This window comes from Drosophila teissieri, chromosome 2L (genome assembly GCF_016746235.2).
Source record: "Drosophila teissieri strain GT53w chromosome 2L, Prin_Dtei_1.1, whole genome shotgun sequence".
In the NCBI taxonomy this organism is placed as follows: domain Eukaryota; kingdom Metazoa; phylum Arthropoda; class Insecta; order Diptera; family Drosophilidae; genus Drosophila; species Drosophila teissieri.
In genome coordinates, this window is record NC_053029.1 from 14,256,824 (window position 1) to 14,273,742 (window position 16,919).

Consider the following 16,919-nt stretch of genomic DNA (forward strand, 5'->3'; position numbering starts at 1 on the left):
TTTCTTCTGCTTAATATCATGCATGTTTTAATATCTCATTTAAATACCATTTCAAAGGATGGATTACAGAAACTACTAATGAATAGGAGTGGCAAGATACCTCTTATTTCACTAGGGTATTAAAGTCGTCGGCCAGACTTTAAGTTAACCATTCTTCATTCTTGTTTGTGAAGCTGGTGCAGCCGTCCAATCATCGACCACACGTTTGGCATATGAAATGATTTGTGCCCATTGTTCGATTGTTGGACGTGTCGGCTCCTCGGGCTTTGTGGCTTCATTGGGTTCCTGGCCCGTTCTGAATTGATTTGGCTCTGGATGCCGGTCTCCAGTTGCCGGTTGCCGGTTGCCGATTGCCAGTTGCCAGTTGCCTGTCGCCCGCTGTCGATGGCGCGTATTGATAATTGAAATCAGGCATGAAATCGCTGCGGCCACTTGAGTTATGGCGTTTGCCCGGCGCCTTTGTTCTCGCCACACTCTCTCCGTGCACTTGGCCACCCCAAAGACATCCGACACAGTAGCCGCTGAAAATTTGCATAACAATTTGAAATTCTCGGGCAGTAACGGGAAGGATGGAGGATTCCCGGGCCCGCACCCCCCACTCCATCTGATTGATTGCTCCACACGCTCGGGCACTTTGATTGTGAGCAAACTCCCCTTTTGGCCACCAGGCTATTTAAAATTCCAACTTTTTGGGCCTGCAATTAACAAGAGGAATCCTTCCTCTTCTCCCGAACCTCCTATCCATATGTAGGCGATAGAATGCGGATTTTTAATGCCTTTGTAGGCACGCGGATGCTTCTTCTTTTGGTTATATTCATTCTGTACATGCCGCACCCACAACTTTATATGCCTGCAGCTAAAAATCTTCACAGGACACAAAGTGAAGGAGCAGGAGCCACAAGCCACAGAAAGCTGAAAGGAGCAGTCAGGGCACAGAGATGTCAAAGATTGCAAAATATGTGTAAGCTAAATTTGGGTTGAATAGGCGTTGTTTTGGTTAAGAAATGCAAAGTTACTTACAAAAAATAAGATCGTAATTTTATTTATATTCAAGTTAAATTAAACTTTAATCTGTTACGTTGCATTTAAAGGCGATTAGTTACAACTTCATCCTTGTAAGTTACACAGCCCAAGGAAGGGTATTAGCAAGGGCATTTAAGGCAGCCTTGGGGCCACCAACGATGACAAGAGATGAGGACGGGGATGCCTCAGAGACAGCATCTGGCAAAGACAGTTGTTAGTTGAGTTTTCTTTACGGCTGCCATGAGGGTGGCCTGCGTCGTTTCGGGTTTCCTCCACTGCCTGTACTCCACTTCTGCAGTTGCATTTATTAGTTCTTGCGAAAATGTTTTACGCTTCAGCGGAGCAATTAGCGTTGCTTTGGTTAAACGAAACGAGCAGCGGGAAAACTGCTGGAAAATAGGGTAGGTAAAATTGGAAAAGGGCAAATTCTATGTTAACTATGGTGTAGTATTCAGTAAACGTATGCAACCAAATAATTTGTATTTTAGAAATTTAAAATATGCGAAACTAATATTTTATGTGAACTTTTTAGTTTATAAAGACTCCAATGCCTTTTATGTGAAAAGCTGGGAGCTTTTAATAAAATGACTTCGCAGCATGCGTTTGGGAGGAATGAGATATTTTGAGAACACTTCCGATCGATGACTTAGCCATGGCTCCGTGACACTTTTGACACCGTGTGTGCACTAGAAGGCATCTGGCACAGCCGCCGATAACCCGATGGAAACCCCTAGAAATCCACCATGTATGTACCAAGACCAGAGTGTTTAAAATTCTATCTACGGACCGCACAAGTGTCCGTGTTTGCATTGCCGCGCTCGTTTGTCGTCTATTTGCTTAGACATTGCGCTCGCATCGTTTGGAATCGCATCGCTTGGCCCGGCGCACATGGCGTATGCGTAACCTTGAGCTTTGTATTCCGATGATATTGCACAGGCAACTTGCTAGTAGACCGACCGACATCGATGATGATGATGATGTTTCTGCTGTGGCTGCGGCTGCTGCTGCAGAATCGGCCAGCTAACGACACGCATATGACTGCAATATGCTTGAAAAATATAACAATTATGGCTAGTTAAGAATTCCCTCCCTCCCGACAGTTCCCTCTCCATCTCTCCGTCTTTTATGGCCATGCAGTGCAATTAGTTACTCGAGTGCTGAGTACATAGTGGACTCGTAATCGATTCGAATGATTATGGACGGCCAGTTCTTCGAGGTCTCGGCGGACAGTCGATTAAGTGATAAGCTTTAAATAATATAGGTTTTAAACTATACATTTATTAAAGAAAAAACACTTTTTGTTTAATAAGGAAACATTTATTTAATATCATAATCTTATCAATCTAGTCTCTTAAACACTTTTTCTTTTGAAACTTATTTATTTCATATGAGTGTCTTTGTGGATGTCCTTTCATATGAGTGTTGTATTCCTTGCGACTTACACATTGGGTTCACATACTTATCGAGCTAGCTCAATCGACATCTTTCCCCCTTCGAATTGCCAGTGCCATCGCTGCGGATGCGTAATCGAATCGCCCATATTGCGCATACGCAATGCAATCCACTCGCAGCGCCAACCTTGCTACTTCTACGCTAGCAGTCTTCCGGCTGGCATAAGTACAAAGGAAATTGGCGATAGCGAAAACAACTTCGGCAGCATCAATAACAAATAACTACAACCGGTCAGCTGCATTAATGCCAAGAATTTCTAATAGGAAATGCCGAACGAACAGCGAAATACTGAAATTGCTCCAGCAACTCGACAAAAGCAGCCAGCCATTAAAAAAAGGCGCGACATTGCGGGGTTGGGGGCTTAAAAAAAGTTTTGCTTACGTGACCACAGCAGCAGCAGAAGATTTACACGTCTGACCTTGGGGGCGAAAATCTTGCTGCAATCTTCAATAATAAAATTAAATATAATTGCCGGAGGGAGACGATAGAATAGAGAGCTGCTTCCAGCACCAGCGCCAGCACCAACACCAAATGCAACAACTAATCGCACAATGGCAAATGCAAAAGCAAACTGCCAATCAAATTGTCAGTCAAGTGGAAAAGAGCAAAAACTGCAACACGAGCGGGCCAGCGAAGAAATTTCCACAAGGCGAAACTTCTCGCTCTTCCCCAGAACAGAACTGAATACAACCAAATAGAATAGAATAGAACAGAACACAACACAACCGAGAGATCGGGCAGAAAACTAACACCCCGGCCATATATTCCATATAGTATAGATGGGATGTGTGCGAAACTTGGCAAAAACAAATAGTGCAAAGACCTTGAAACGCTGCTGGGATTGGAGGCATCCGAAACAACAACAAAATGCAAAATCACCCTGGAATAACCGGCAACAACTAAACTAAAAAAAAAACACAAAAACAAAAAAAACAACGAAACAACAAAAAATTACAAAATGCAACACGCAAACTTAGAACCGAAACGAGCGAAACAAATCGACAGGCGGATGGAACGGCAACAATGGCAGCAGCCGCAGCCGCAGCCGCAGCGCTGTTAAAAATAAAGAAATAAATAAACAAAAAATACTTGCAACTACATATTTCCAAAGAAAACCACTGGGAACTTTGCCGCAGCATCGGCGAATTTGAATGACCCTTTTAAGCATTGATTATCAAAAGATATGACAGGCAAACCGCGAAGAACTTGAGGAGAAATATAAATGGTAATTTATATCGACTATAAATACGGTTTATGTTCACCTGTGCTCACAATGTAAAATGATAAAAAATTTTATGTTTATAGCATTTACTAAACTCTATAATACGTAAATCCAGCTTTTATCGTTTCTGTTTAAACAGAAGACATTCATACGTTGAAAACTACTATCTCGGTTATTAACTTGGCCGGCAAACATGGCAAACACCTGCCTTCCCACCCAATGGCTAATCAAACATTAAAGCCAATTGAATATTAATCGCACTATTAGAAGCTTGTGCTTGTTAATTATTTGTTAGGGTATTTTAAGTTGACCTCAAAAGCTATCCCGAAGATGCATTCTGCAGCGGCGGCAGCTAAGCAATTTGTAAAATGAGCGGATTGCAGATTGCGAAATCGCAGGGCGGCAGCCAGGGGATGGAAGCTGGTAAAGCAAAAGGCTTGTGGTTATGGGTTTGTACTTGGCACCAGCTCATTTCATTATCATCTTCATTAGGAGAGTGCGAGGGGTTGGCGTTCAGGGTTCGGGGTTCGGGGGTTGGAGGTTGCAGATGCAGCGAGGGCTGCGAGATAAGCTGAGGCGGATTCGGATTCTCCATTACATTTTAGATTCAGAAAAGCTCCGCGCCGTCGTCATCGTCTTATGGCGCAGTAAAGATTTATTTTCCATAGTCGCTGCTTTGCTGGCCGCCCGTACAGTGGGCACCCGTTAAGGGAAATTTAGCTTAATACAGGTATATGCAAAATATTTAAGCTTATTTAAGCATATTTTATAACTAAAATATTGCACCCTTTTGTAATCAACCCCTTATTTAAAGTTAAATATTTTTAAAACAGCAAGCGTCGTTGTCATTTGGTATGTTTATTATTTAAAATCAAATAATTAAACGAAATTATTTAATATTCACATTATAAATTGTGTACTTACTTTATTTTCTTGTAGGGCATAACTTAATAATTTTCCTACACTTCTAATATTGAAGTTTCATGGCTTAAGAACTCTTTGGAATTTAATAAATATGAACAATCCCAAGAGAAATGACAAAAACCTGGCGCAGCATGTATGATGCTTATTAGCCACCACTGTGTTTCTGTTTCTGTTTCAGTTTAGCAATAACTTTTTGCTGCTGTTGTTGTGCGGAAATTTCGCAGTGCTTTTTTATATTTTTTGTTGCTCAGCAACGCCCATTTGACCGCAGTGCAAGAGTGCGAAAGAGATGCAAGACGAGCGGGACGAGGAGGGCGCGAAGCTGGGCGGCAACTAAATCATGTGACTTTTTCCTCCGCCTTTACAGAAACGCTTTTTGTCGTCCCCTAAATGGACTTCTAAAGTGGATTTTTTTATGCGAGAATTTCGGTTATTAAGCAAAGTTCAGAACAATGCAGTTTTGCTGATTTGTTGCTGCCGTCGCGATGAGTTAAAGTCGCATTTTTATGGGAAGGGGATTTTTTAGACACTGGGCTCTCTGGGGTTAAGGGTTGGTGGGGACAAGGGTTGCGGTTCTGGTTTTGTGGTTCGTCAAATGGAAATTGAGCTGGGAATTACCTTAACCTGAGAGGAACCGATCTATTGAAAGATTCAACTTATTAGCTATGAATTCTGGGAATTCAGCTAAAACGAGCTCTACTCTAAATGGGCTGATTATTCCAAGTTGTTGTTAAGGGTAGGAATCGCTAGGGATTTGCATTGTTATTTATTGTTGCAAGAATTCTCATTACTTGTAGTTAATTTAGTGTTTGGTGATTTTCCGCAATACATTTTGATTATAAATGCCCATCAGTTGTCTACGTTTTTAATGTAATTACATTTTCTAGTATTTATTTGAAAAATAGAGCTGTTAAAGCTTAATTAAATCGCTTTTGTGGGTAAATTATTTATAGACCAGCCCTTTATATTCATGACCAAAATGCACCCAAAAATTTATATTAAATTACTCGAAAAGATCCTATCACATAAATGCCATAAATCGATTTTCATATTTAATTGGACGCAGAATTCGGGCATGGAAATTGGTTTATTAACTCACAATTTCCAACTAATACGTAGGTTATGGCATGCCCATTTAAACCCAATTTTGCCCTAATGATGTCTAATTAATTGCACAAATAGCTACGATTCAGTAGGGTTCCTTCATCCAAACCATGTCCTTTCCAACTTCCCAGCATCCCAACTCTGGTTGATTGTTAGACAAGAATATTGATGAGAGCACAAGGACAGCGTCTGGTTTCCAAGGAGCAGGAAGACTTGACTGATGGAACCATAATCGTTGCCATTAGCTACCCCTCACTGGATTGAGCTTATTGAATGAAATACAAAACTATGAGAGTTCTCGACTGAACCAACTGACTGACTGACTGACTGACTAACTGACTGACTGACTGACTGGCCTTGGGCACAAGATTGGCCAAGTTTATGCTAAAAGCAGAATATGCAATAAAAACCAAGGCAGAAATCAAGTTGACAAAAAGGTCGGAGCTAGCGACGGTCTCTTTAGCTTATTATGAATGCATATTTCAGGCTTAATCCCAAAGTGGCAAAACGAGAATGTTGCAGGACGGAATCGGATTGGATGGAACTGCTTTTGGGCAGCCGGCATCCAATGTGGCAACATTCACATCAAGTATATGAGTATCTTGTATCTTGTATCTCGGATCGCTCTGGTTTCGCTTCGCTTCGGTTCGCTTCTTGTTCCCTGGCTTTTTGGCCCGGTCAACTGGTTTGAGGGTAGCTTCTTCTTTTAATCGAGTTCATCATTGTTCATTATTGTCGCCACGGCTCTTGCAAGTGTTTAATTTTATGCCGCCTGCTGCAGCGACTGCGGCTGCTGCTGCTGCTGCTGCTACTACTGCCGTTTCTGCCTCGAAGGTCAACAAGTGCCAAGGAGGAATTGGCCTGGCCAAAAACTGGAACTTTTTCGATTTCATATGCCTACGCCTTCGATGGAAATTTTAATAAGCAACCGAAGGTCAGCAACAGCAACAGGAGATTTTTACCCTGCGGTTTGGCCAGCAATTTTGCCTTTCATTTTCTGGCTTCTCCTGCTTGAGACGCGGAGCCACATCAAAAAACCGAGAAACTTCCACAAGGAATTCTAATCAGAAAAGTTTTCTCGCTCCGTGCAGCTGGGCCTGGGAAAAACATTTGGTCGAGAGCCAGCAATTTCCGCAAGGTTACCTCGTCGAAAGCCTCAATTTGTTACAACCAACAACCGCACACGATGACAATTGCATGTCACATTCAGTTTCCTCCTCCATCCATCCCTCCGCAAATGCACGCGAGGAGCACCTGAGTGGTGCCTGACCACCTGAGAAACCGATCAAGTTTCGGGGGTGGACAGGTGGGCGTTGCACGCCCCGAGTTGACACACAAATTAGTGGCTTCCCAGCGGGCTGGCACTTCAAGTTCAAGACGGAAAAAAACACCAGGTAATTTGCATCTGTTAGCCAGAGATGAGGGACAGCGAAAAAAGTGAGAAGACATGAAGAGAAATTACAGGGGCAAAAGTCGATAGTGGAACACTCTTTCAACATTTTTCATAGCATCAACTTGAGTGATGTGGTCCGTTTATAAATGGCAGTAGAGTTATAATAATGAATATATTCCATCAAAGTCTGTAGCTTGGGTAATCTTAAATAAGGGATTAAATCTGACAAATTAAGCAATCTATGTTGGTGAAATATCGCTCTCAATTTAAATAGCTCTTCCCTGCGTGAGGATGTGAAAAGATCTCCGAGTGCAATTGCAAATTCAAGTGCATACACAAATTACCAATGCAAACAGACAATAGCTAACTGCAAACAGCATTGGAGGCTCTCGACTAGGCATATTGAGTCACCAAGCATGATGGCCATCATGGCCGGCGGATACATTTGTATCTGGAGTGTGTGCGACTACAGATAGACCAGATAGAGATACAGATACAAATGCCCAAACACATGCAGATACGTATCTCGTTGCTGGCCGCGCTCGAATTACAAAAAAAATCGTGCAAATTGTATTTGCTCTTTTGGGTACAAATACTCAATCACTCGCCCGGGTTTAGTGTGTCATTTTCCAGATACACAGATACAGATACAGATACACTTACATATACTTACACTAACAGAACGTGTTTAACCATGATGGACAAGGGCAAGGGATTTTTCACACTCTGCCGTTTGCATAATTGATTCGAACAGATCCGATTGGAGGTCGATTGATTGCTGTTTTTGCGGCCAGTGCTGGTATCTCTCAAGAACTTTAATGAGATGGCAGGTGGATCGATTGGGCTAATGCTGAGGTAAACAAAATTGCCATGAAATCGGTCTAATTAGCTGAAATCAAACGTTGGAATTGGTCGCCATTTCAATACACATTTAATGTTGGTAATACCAACTTGGTATGTTGAACTTCATGGGAACGAAGAAAAGCTCGCGTATAAAAATTATTTGTAGTTTATAAAAATTATACCCAAAATAATTAGGAAACATAAATTCAGATTATACATAAGCTATGCCTGCATTCAGTCTCAATGTAGTTAACTTCTAGCATATAAATTAATGTTTTATCTTTTCTATTTAATTGGATACTTCACCGACTATTTCCTCGATTATCTGATCAAAGTGTACCAAGCATTCATGCCTATTAATATCTTGACTTTCTGCTCAAGAGCCAAACAAGTGGCCAACACAGGCGAATTTAAATGAATTGATGCAAATGCAAATGCAAATGCAAATGCAGAGAACAAACAAATGATTGACATAAATTACAGCAAAATGGCTGCCACGGCTAGCCATGAAGATCAGTTAACGTTAGCTTCTGCAAAATCTTTCTTTGTATTTGCTGCAATTGAAATCATAAATTCTAGCAGCTTAATGACCAGAGTCAAAGTGGAGTCAAGTCAAGTGGAAAATTGACTAAGAGGGGTAAGAGTCGAGGCTTTGTTTGCTTTGTTCGGTTCGGTTCGGTTTGGTTTTGTAATTATATTTTGAACTTTGCCGCCAAGCTGCAAAACGTGCCTAATTGATATTCTTAATGGCCATACACACAGATAGTCGGAGACTCGCGACGGCGACTGAGCAATTCACACTTCATTTGAAAATTTGCATACATAAATGCCAATACAGATTGCATGTGATGGCGCAGAGCGCGGCCAAAGATTCCAGATTAACCAAGTTTAAATCGATGGTAGCTTCAAGCTTTAAATTGCATTTAACACTGCAAGAAGGTTAAGATAAAAATAAATAATTTAAAGAATATTCAGCCCAGTATCTGACTATATAACGACTACTACATACTTACCTTTCTATAAATATACGGATAACTTGCTTCACATTGATAGCACTTCAACATTTGACGATAAATTTCACAACTTAATTTACTTACTTTTTTTTGAGTGCATCTGGGCCGAGTGGGCCAACTCTCACGTTCCCAATATCGTGTCCAATGCTAGGGCTTCGCCAGTGCACTGGTCCGTTAAATGGGTCGAAGACAAAGCTGCGGTTGTTGCATTTGTTTTTGTTTCTGGTAGTGGTGGTGGTGCTGCTGTTGGCGGTGGTGGTGGTAAACGCCCCGCAGAAGAAGACCAAACAAACCGAAGAGCAGAAGCTGGCCAACACGTTGACAATGACAACAATTGTAAGCGACAGAGCAAACATCCATTCAAGCAGCCCAACCAGCAAGCAACAGCCATCCGTCCATCCATCCGTCCATCCATCCGTCCATCCATCCATCCATCTGGCCATCAGACATTGCCGCAATTTTAAATGACCAAATTCGTCTTGTGGCTTGTACTTGAGAGACCCAAAACTGGTAAACGAAATGCTATATCAAATCGGCCAAGAAAAAAAGAGAGAACAACTCGGAGCAGCTCCAGCTGTCAAATCGACCAAACTGAAATCGAAATCGAAAACGAATCCGAGCCGAAATCTTTCTGCTTCTTGTGCGTGTTTTGGATTCTGTTTCGCAGCCGTAAAATGTTAAAATATGTTGCCATAAAATCGCCTTGCCCCAGCTCACATCAAAATGCAATAAATGAAATGTACAAATGAATTAAATGATTGAACTGTTGCTCGGAGGGAGATGCCAAAGGAAATTAAGCAAGAGATGGGGAGAAAATTACAGTTGAAATGCGTTTACTTTTCATGTGGCTTTACTAAATGATAATTTAAACATTTATTCGTCAAGATTTCGACGAGCTTGTAATGCGTACGAATGTATAATCAATTGCCAAATCGGATAAAGTGAAACCGAACACAAAATATGGAATATATACGCTTTAAAGATAAATGGTTCTCAAAAACCAAAGAGCATTGAAAAGGATGATAAAACGTAGGTTAACAAAGTAATAAGGGTTTACTATCATGTAATATAATGCATTTCCAACTAACTCACCTTTGCCTTATAAAACGTATACTGGGAAGATTTCTTTTTAAATTTCCAAGAATGTTTAAATTTTAGTTTGAATACGAGTATTACATTACAACTAGCTGGTTGCGATTTTACAATCAGTAAAAATGATGATCATGCGATCATCATTTCGCTGCCTGATCTATCTCACCAATTAGTTAAATAATCAGCACTAAAATTAGTCTCGATGTTTTTATTAGGAAACGAAGCGATTAGAAACAGCTGACAAGATGATTAGGACGATTGAGAGATTAAGTCGTTGTCCAGCACCGATAACTTCCAGTGGTCATCAAAGGGGTGTCGAATAATTCCCAAAATCAAAGTCATAATCTGTCCAATATAAACATCTTCGCGCTCTTGTTCATCCACCACCAGTTGTCTACAACTTTGACATAATGTTCAAGGACAAATTTCCACACTCAGGCTTTTTGATTTACAACCTCAATTACTCAGCCGCCGTTTTGGGCAGCCCCACGAGAACTGAACTGACACCCGACCACGCCATGTAGCATAAAGCAAATACCAGCTCACAGATCTGAACCGAACCGAAAAGAACTGAGTAAACCATCGCCATCTTCAACTGCTCAACTGTTTGGTGGGCCATTTATGGGTCTGGCATTGCCAAAAGACCGACAAAACATGAGAAGAATTCTTGGGCTCGCATTATTTATTTATTTATTTCGTGTATCGCTTAACTGCCGAAATAAACACGATCAAGGCTAACTGCGACAACGGCGATGACAACACGGGCTGGAAAACACATTTCGGCACCAGTAATTTCAGCTTCTTTTGGCCGAAACCGCCAGAACGCCGTTCGAGTGGCCAGAACAAGTGCAGATACATTCGTCGGCTCTCCACGGCGAAGGTAAGATATTGGTATTTATTTATGCAAATTTCTCGCTCGGCTGCCAAATGAAGAACATGTGGCAATGGCGCTGCTCCGCTGCTAATGATGCTGGCAAACGTTGAGTGGCAAATGCAAATTCTGGTTTTCTCGCTTTCGGGTGACAAGTCTTGCGAAGTCAATAGGTTGCGTATACGCAGCGTTGTCTCTTTTAAGGATGGAAGTATGCCAGTTTTATGGGCCACTTAATGACCAATGTTATCTGTCCCGCCATCTTTACGATTTGTCTTTACTGCAGCTAAATGGTTGGTTACTAGTGTGTCTATATCGATGATAAACTAGCATTAAAGCGTTCTTAAATGTATTGAGCATTAAAGTTATTGCTTATTATTAAAACTATTCAGTTTTGCACATTTTACACTCTTCTAAAGTACCGCCATTATCATTAACTTTTAATAAAGTTGTAAGGAAGATGTATATTATGGAAATGATGATTCTTTAGTTTCATTCAACACATAAAACCCTTGATTTTTGGCGGCTACTTCGGGATGCCCGGCTGGCGACACTCTCGGCCAAAGTCATGCCGTGCAACGTAATTGCAATTTGTCAGCGGAGCAACAACTACAGCCATTCATCGCGATGATGATGATGATTGCGATGGATTTGATGAAGGTGGCGGTGCTGTGGATGATGCGCTGCTGGGCCACGGGGCGTATACAGAATGTAGAATTGGTTTCGGCTGTGAGCGATGATCTCACATGCACTCATTGCATGAAAGACCAAAGCGACTGAATTAGCTCTCTCTTGTCGTTGCACACACACACACACACAAGCTCATGGGAAGAGAGCAATCTCTTACAGATCCAGAGAGCGAGAGAAGTAGCAGCCTTTGTCACTTGGAGCTTTACAAGCCATTACATAACGCAGTAATGAAGCGTCAATCTGCGTCGCAGGTCCAGAAGTGGAAAACAGAAAGCAGAAAACAGAAAACCGAGAGAACCAACCCACACCAATACAGATGAGCAGCGTTGTGTGAACATTTCATGGTCACCCACACCAACAGATCCGCATCCATACGCGAGTGTGTGTGCGAAGTAAATACTCGCTTTGTAGCCAAAGAGCAGAAAAAAAGGCACGAAGCCAGTCAAACATTTTTGCAGTGCAACAGTGAACCGTTTTCGCATAGTGAAAACTTTTCCATGGCATTTAATGCATCCCAATCCCAGCGGTGGGGAATAGTAGAGACCTTTTGCTAGAAGGAGAGAGAACTTGCTGTGTAATAATGCAATTGGCTTTCAGCTTCCTATTTTATCCCCATACCCCACACCTCCACTTCATATTGCAACCCCGAGCTTCAATGGTTTGGCAGCCACTTTTTGTTCAGCTTCTGTTGCGAATTTCACTTTTTGCACTCCACACCACTCCACTTTTTATACATTTTATTTTCAGCCAGCTCTAGTTTGGCAATTACATGGTGAGCTCTTTTTAAATTAAATTTTTAAAGCCGACAGCAAAGCAAACATTAATGTTGCAGGCATTAAGCGCTAGATGGTTTAGGGAACAGCTGCAATTAAATCGTGAGGAAAGATGATTAAAGAGAAATAATTATTTGGGAAATCCATTACCACTACGAAAATTAAAGTTAATCTTATCTAAATATGTTTTTATCTTACAGTTCTATATTCCGTTTTTTAAGAAATCAAAAGCAAACAAACAACAACAAACCAGCAAACTGAAAGCCTCCCAAAAATCGAAATATAACTGCTTCAAAAATATAACACTGATGCATTTCATGTATTTTAATATTCGCATTACTTATAGCCAAACGCTTGCTCTTCTGGTTTCTTTGAGTTGCTTTTGCAGCGACAAATGCATTTAGCTGGAATCCAAACACGGTGCGTATGAGTAATGTGAAACCTATGCTGGTAAACATTTCTTTAGAACATTTAGCTGGAAATCCAGCACAATCTGAGTCATCCACCTGGGTGGGCTGGGTGTTTAGAATCTGCGCAGCTTCCAATTACCAACTGAAAAGCGAAACACTCTTGGATTAGTCACTCTGAGTTTCGTTCTAGGGCTTGGCCTAGCAACGTATACGTAATATCCAGTACAGTACAGTGCAGTTCGTGAGATGCATTTGGCTTAAAATGCAACCTGCTGCTGCGCTGCTGTTGCATTTTATAATTTATAATTACAAATGTACAGCCCTTTGCTGTGCTGTCCCCCTGCCCGTCGATGCTTTGATTTATTTAGCTTTTTTATTAGTGCATCGGCGAGTTAGACCCGTTTCTGGTCGGCGGCACTTGCAACCTTGAACTTGATATTAGATACGATGGCGCGCGTGAGTGAGATTGTGAGAGAAATATTTGTCGACTTCTCACAACCGGTTTTCGCATCGATTTGACGGCCAAGGGCAATGGTATCTCTGGCACATCATTTTCCTCCCGCCAAGTCATCAAAATTTAATTTAAAGATACTTTTGCCAGTCGGCCCATATAGACTTATCTTTTCGGCTTTGCCTTTCTCCACCTTTTTCATTCTTTTTTTTTGTTTTTGTTTTGGGGTTGACTCATATCAGCAGAAGCCGGAATAATGCCAAATATTTGATAGTTATGTGCGTTTAGCCGAGGCAAACATCCCACCACCCACTCGTCCTGCTTGTGTGCAAATATGTAAATCAATGTGGGTCGCCCCCAATGGCAAGGGCCCCAAAAGAAGCGGAAGGGCGAGGAGCAGTTCCTGTCAAGTGGTTGGCAGGCTACATAAATTGTGTGACAACCAAGGAAGCACCACCCCCTGTTCTGCCCCCCACAGCCACTTGGGTGGGAATGGGATGGGATGGGATGGGAAGGTACGGCCTCTGGGGAGCGTCGTCATATGGAAAATTATTTTACGGCCACGCATCGCCATGTCACCGTAAAGTTTAAGTGAAATAATTGCACATTAAAATGCGTCAAACAGACAGATGTAGCCAAGTAGATGCGAAAATATGGTACACACTCTTCGGCACTGCAGTCCTACATAAATGTGTGGATACTCTGTGATGATATTTTTGCTTAAATCAAACTACACAATCTGCTAACTGGGTCCATCTAAGAAGTAAGATAGTAGAAGTGATATTATAAAGCATAAGGATGTTTATTGCATTTGAAAGGAACTACATACCTTTCCCTTGTGCAGAGTATCCGCAATCGGAAAATAAAAAGCTATAAAGAATTACTTAAACGCGCTTATATCCAAGCATATAGGAATGATCTATATGTGCATATGGGCGCCGAGGCGGCCTACAATAAATTTCATCCAAATTACGTTTTCATGCCGTTGGCGTGCAATTTTCATTTAATTGAGGCTTATTGCGGTCTTTCGGGTGGGTGGGTGGTTATCGCCCGCCTGTTGGCTTGGCCCGATCTCCAGCTGGCCAACGTGACCGACTGTCCATCTGTCCATCTGGCTGTCCATCTGGCTGTCCGCCGGAATGGGGAACTTGCCTTGTCCGGTCGTTGGCGCAACAGATGCGACCGCATTCAAAGAACAATACAAAAATTAATCATTAAAGACTTTGACGATGAGTATAATGACGACTATGGCGACGGCGACGTTGACATCGAGATCTAGCATAAAGAAGCCTCCCTCTATGCGTGTACATACGTATATACACGGCTTGTATCTGTCAGATAATTTTGCCTTTTCCGTGCATGTGAAAGCGTTGTTTATTAACTTGTATGCTACTTTACTGTTTGATATATACCATTGAGCGTTCTATAATTAAGCAAAAAATATCACTCACAATGCGGCGGATTGAGTGACTGACGATGACGATGACAGAATGGTAAAGGGGGGTGCAAGGTGGGCATAGCGCATTGCCACCGTAAAAACGATTCAATGTCACATTTGATGGAAAATGCAGCCCACAGCCCACAGTGCACAGCGTTTTCACATTTATTTTCCACTTAGAAAACATTTTACACTTGCCCACGTACATTTCCCCTTTTTTGTGCTTTGATTTCCGCATCGCGTTTTCTTTGTGAATAGGTTGAGTGAACCTAAAAGGCTGCATCGGCGAAATATTTCACTTCACTATCGCGCAAACTGTGAAAACGACACACATTCACACACAATCAATTCGAATAGAAATTATCGAAAATAATTCAGAGATTGTGACACACTTTTGCTGGCGCGGAAAATGTTCTATGAATATTCTAAGCGGAGTGCGCACGACGGGAATGAAAATAAACAAATTCCATGACAATGACCTTCTATCCCAGCCAGATAAACAGATCTCGCAGTAAGCGAGCAAACATTTTGAGCAAACCAGCCAAATGTTCGAAAATTCACATAAACAGAGAGAAATGGGGAAAAAGTGTGGGGAATCTAGAACAAATACAATATATACATACCCGTACATATGAGTGTGTAAACAAATATATGCCTAGAACATTTCGTTTGAACGATAATGAAATAAAAACAAGTTCACTGCACGGAAGTATCAGAGCATTCGGGTTTCGGGGGGTGACAGCGTCACAAATCGAAATAGAAATAGAAATAGCAGAAGAAATTGAAGCAAAACAATAATAATTAAATACTAGAGCGCAGGCACGACAACAACAATTTCCATACGTCATCTCTGTGTGGGCACAATGATTAATTAAGCATTCGGCGGGCCAGTGGGGCAAGTGGGGCAAGTGTGCGTCGTCACAAAAAGGTGGGAAAATTCAACAGAACTCAGCAAACAAACATGTGTAGCAAAAGGGAAATACATTTAACATATAAAAGTTTGAAACTGTTTAATGTTTGCATTGAAGCACATACATTGTGTTTAATACTTGAAAAGTAATACAGGAGTTGAAGTGAAATGTGTACATCAACTACTTAAAAAGTTATAGATAACAGGCAGCATGAACCTTTTTCAATTTTCACAGAAAATTCTTAAAGTCGAAGACAGCATTCTGATGTATAGTGAGCAAACCTGCGACCATTTCCCACCCACATCCAGCCCAATCAATTTTCCACCCTGCTTCGAACTTGACTTCTGCACTTACAAGCCTTAAATTAATTTGATCAGCTTAAGTTTCGTTGCGGCGATTTCATTCTGGCCATTTGTGAAACCTGCTGCCCGCACGAGCAGAGTTGCCGAAAATGAAATGAGAGTGGCCAGCGAGCTTCGGGGCTCGAGATACATTTTATGGACATCATCGTTAAAGTAATCAGCAGTAACAGCAAGAATCATCAGACGGCGGCATTAAACCAAACCGAAAAAAGCACATATACGCCTAAACTCGCATAAAAGGCCAGCGCAGCGAGCGAAATAAAGTTAAAAGACTTTTAACCAAATTCAAGGTCAACTTCGTTTCAATAAATTGCAAACGGAATGGTACGGCCAGATCTGTGGGCAGATCGGAGTCGACCAGATGACAGGGGACTGGCCCGAAGAAGATCTGCGACTTTTGACTGCATGACGCAAATGAGGCAAAAACCCGGCTTACCTGTAACTGAATCTTAGCCCTCCTCCTCTTCCTTCTCAAATATCTGGAAACATCCCAGTGCCAGGCAACGATTTTTCAGCCGAATTTTAGCGTGTTAATAAAGACTGTCGAAAATTAAAAGAAAGGCTTTAAAGCAGCACAAAAGCAACAAAATTAATGAACGAAGAAGAACACCTGGTATAATAAATACTTCTTCCCAACGAAATATATAAAATAAAATTATTTACCAATAAAATCCTCCAAAAGCAAATATAAAACATATTTTAAATTAAAAGACCAAGATTTTCATGGCTGTTCAAACAATTTAAAAGGTTGAAAAAATTGGCCAAATCAATATGCAAAATTTCGTAGCAAGATCTAATTATGCTCTGTAAAACCGCAATGAGACCAAAAGCATTTTGGGCTAAATGCACTCACCACATTTCACTCTTGCAATAAAACCGCAAAATATACAAATATTTCCAGCATTTATTTGGCTCTGCGCTTAATTTGTTTATTTTACCTGTTAACC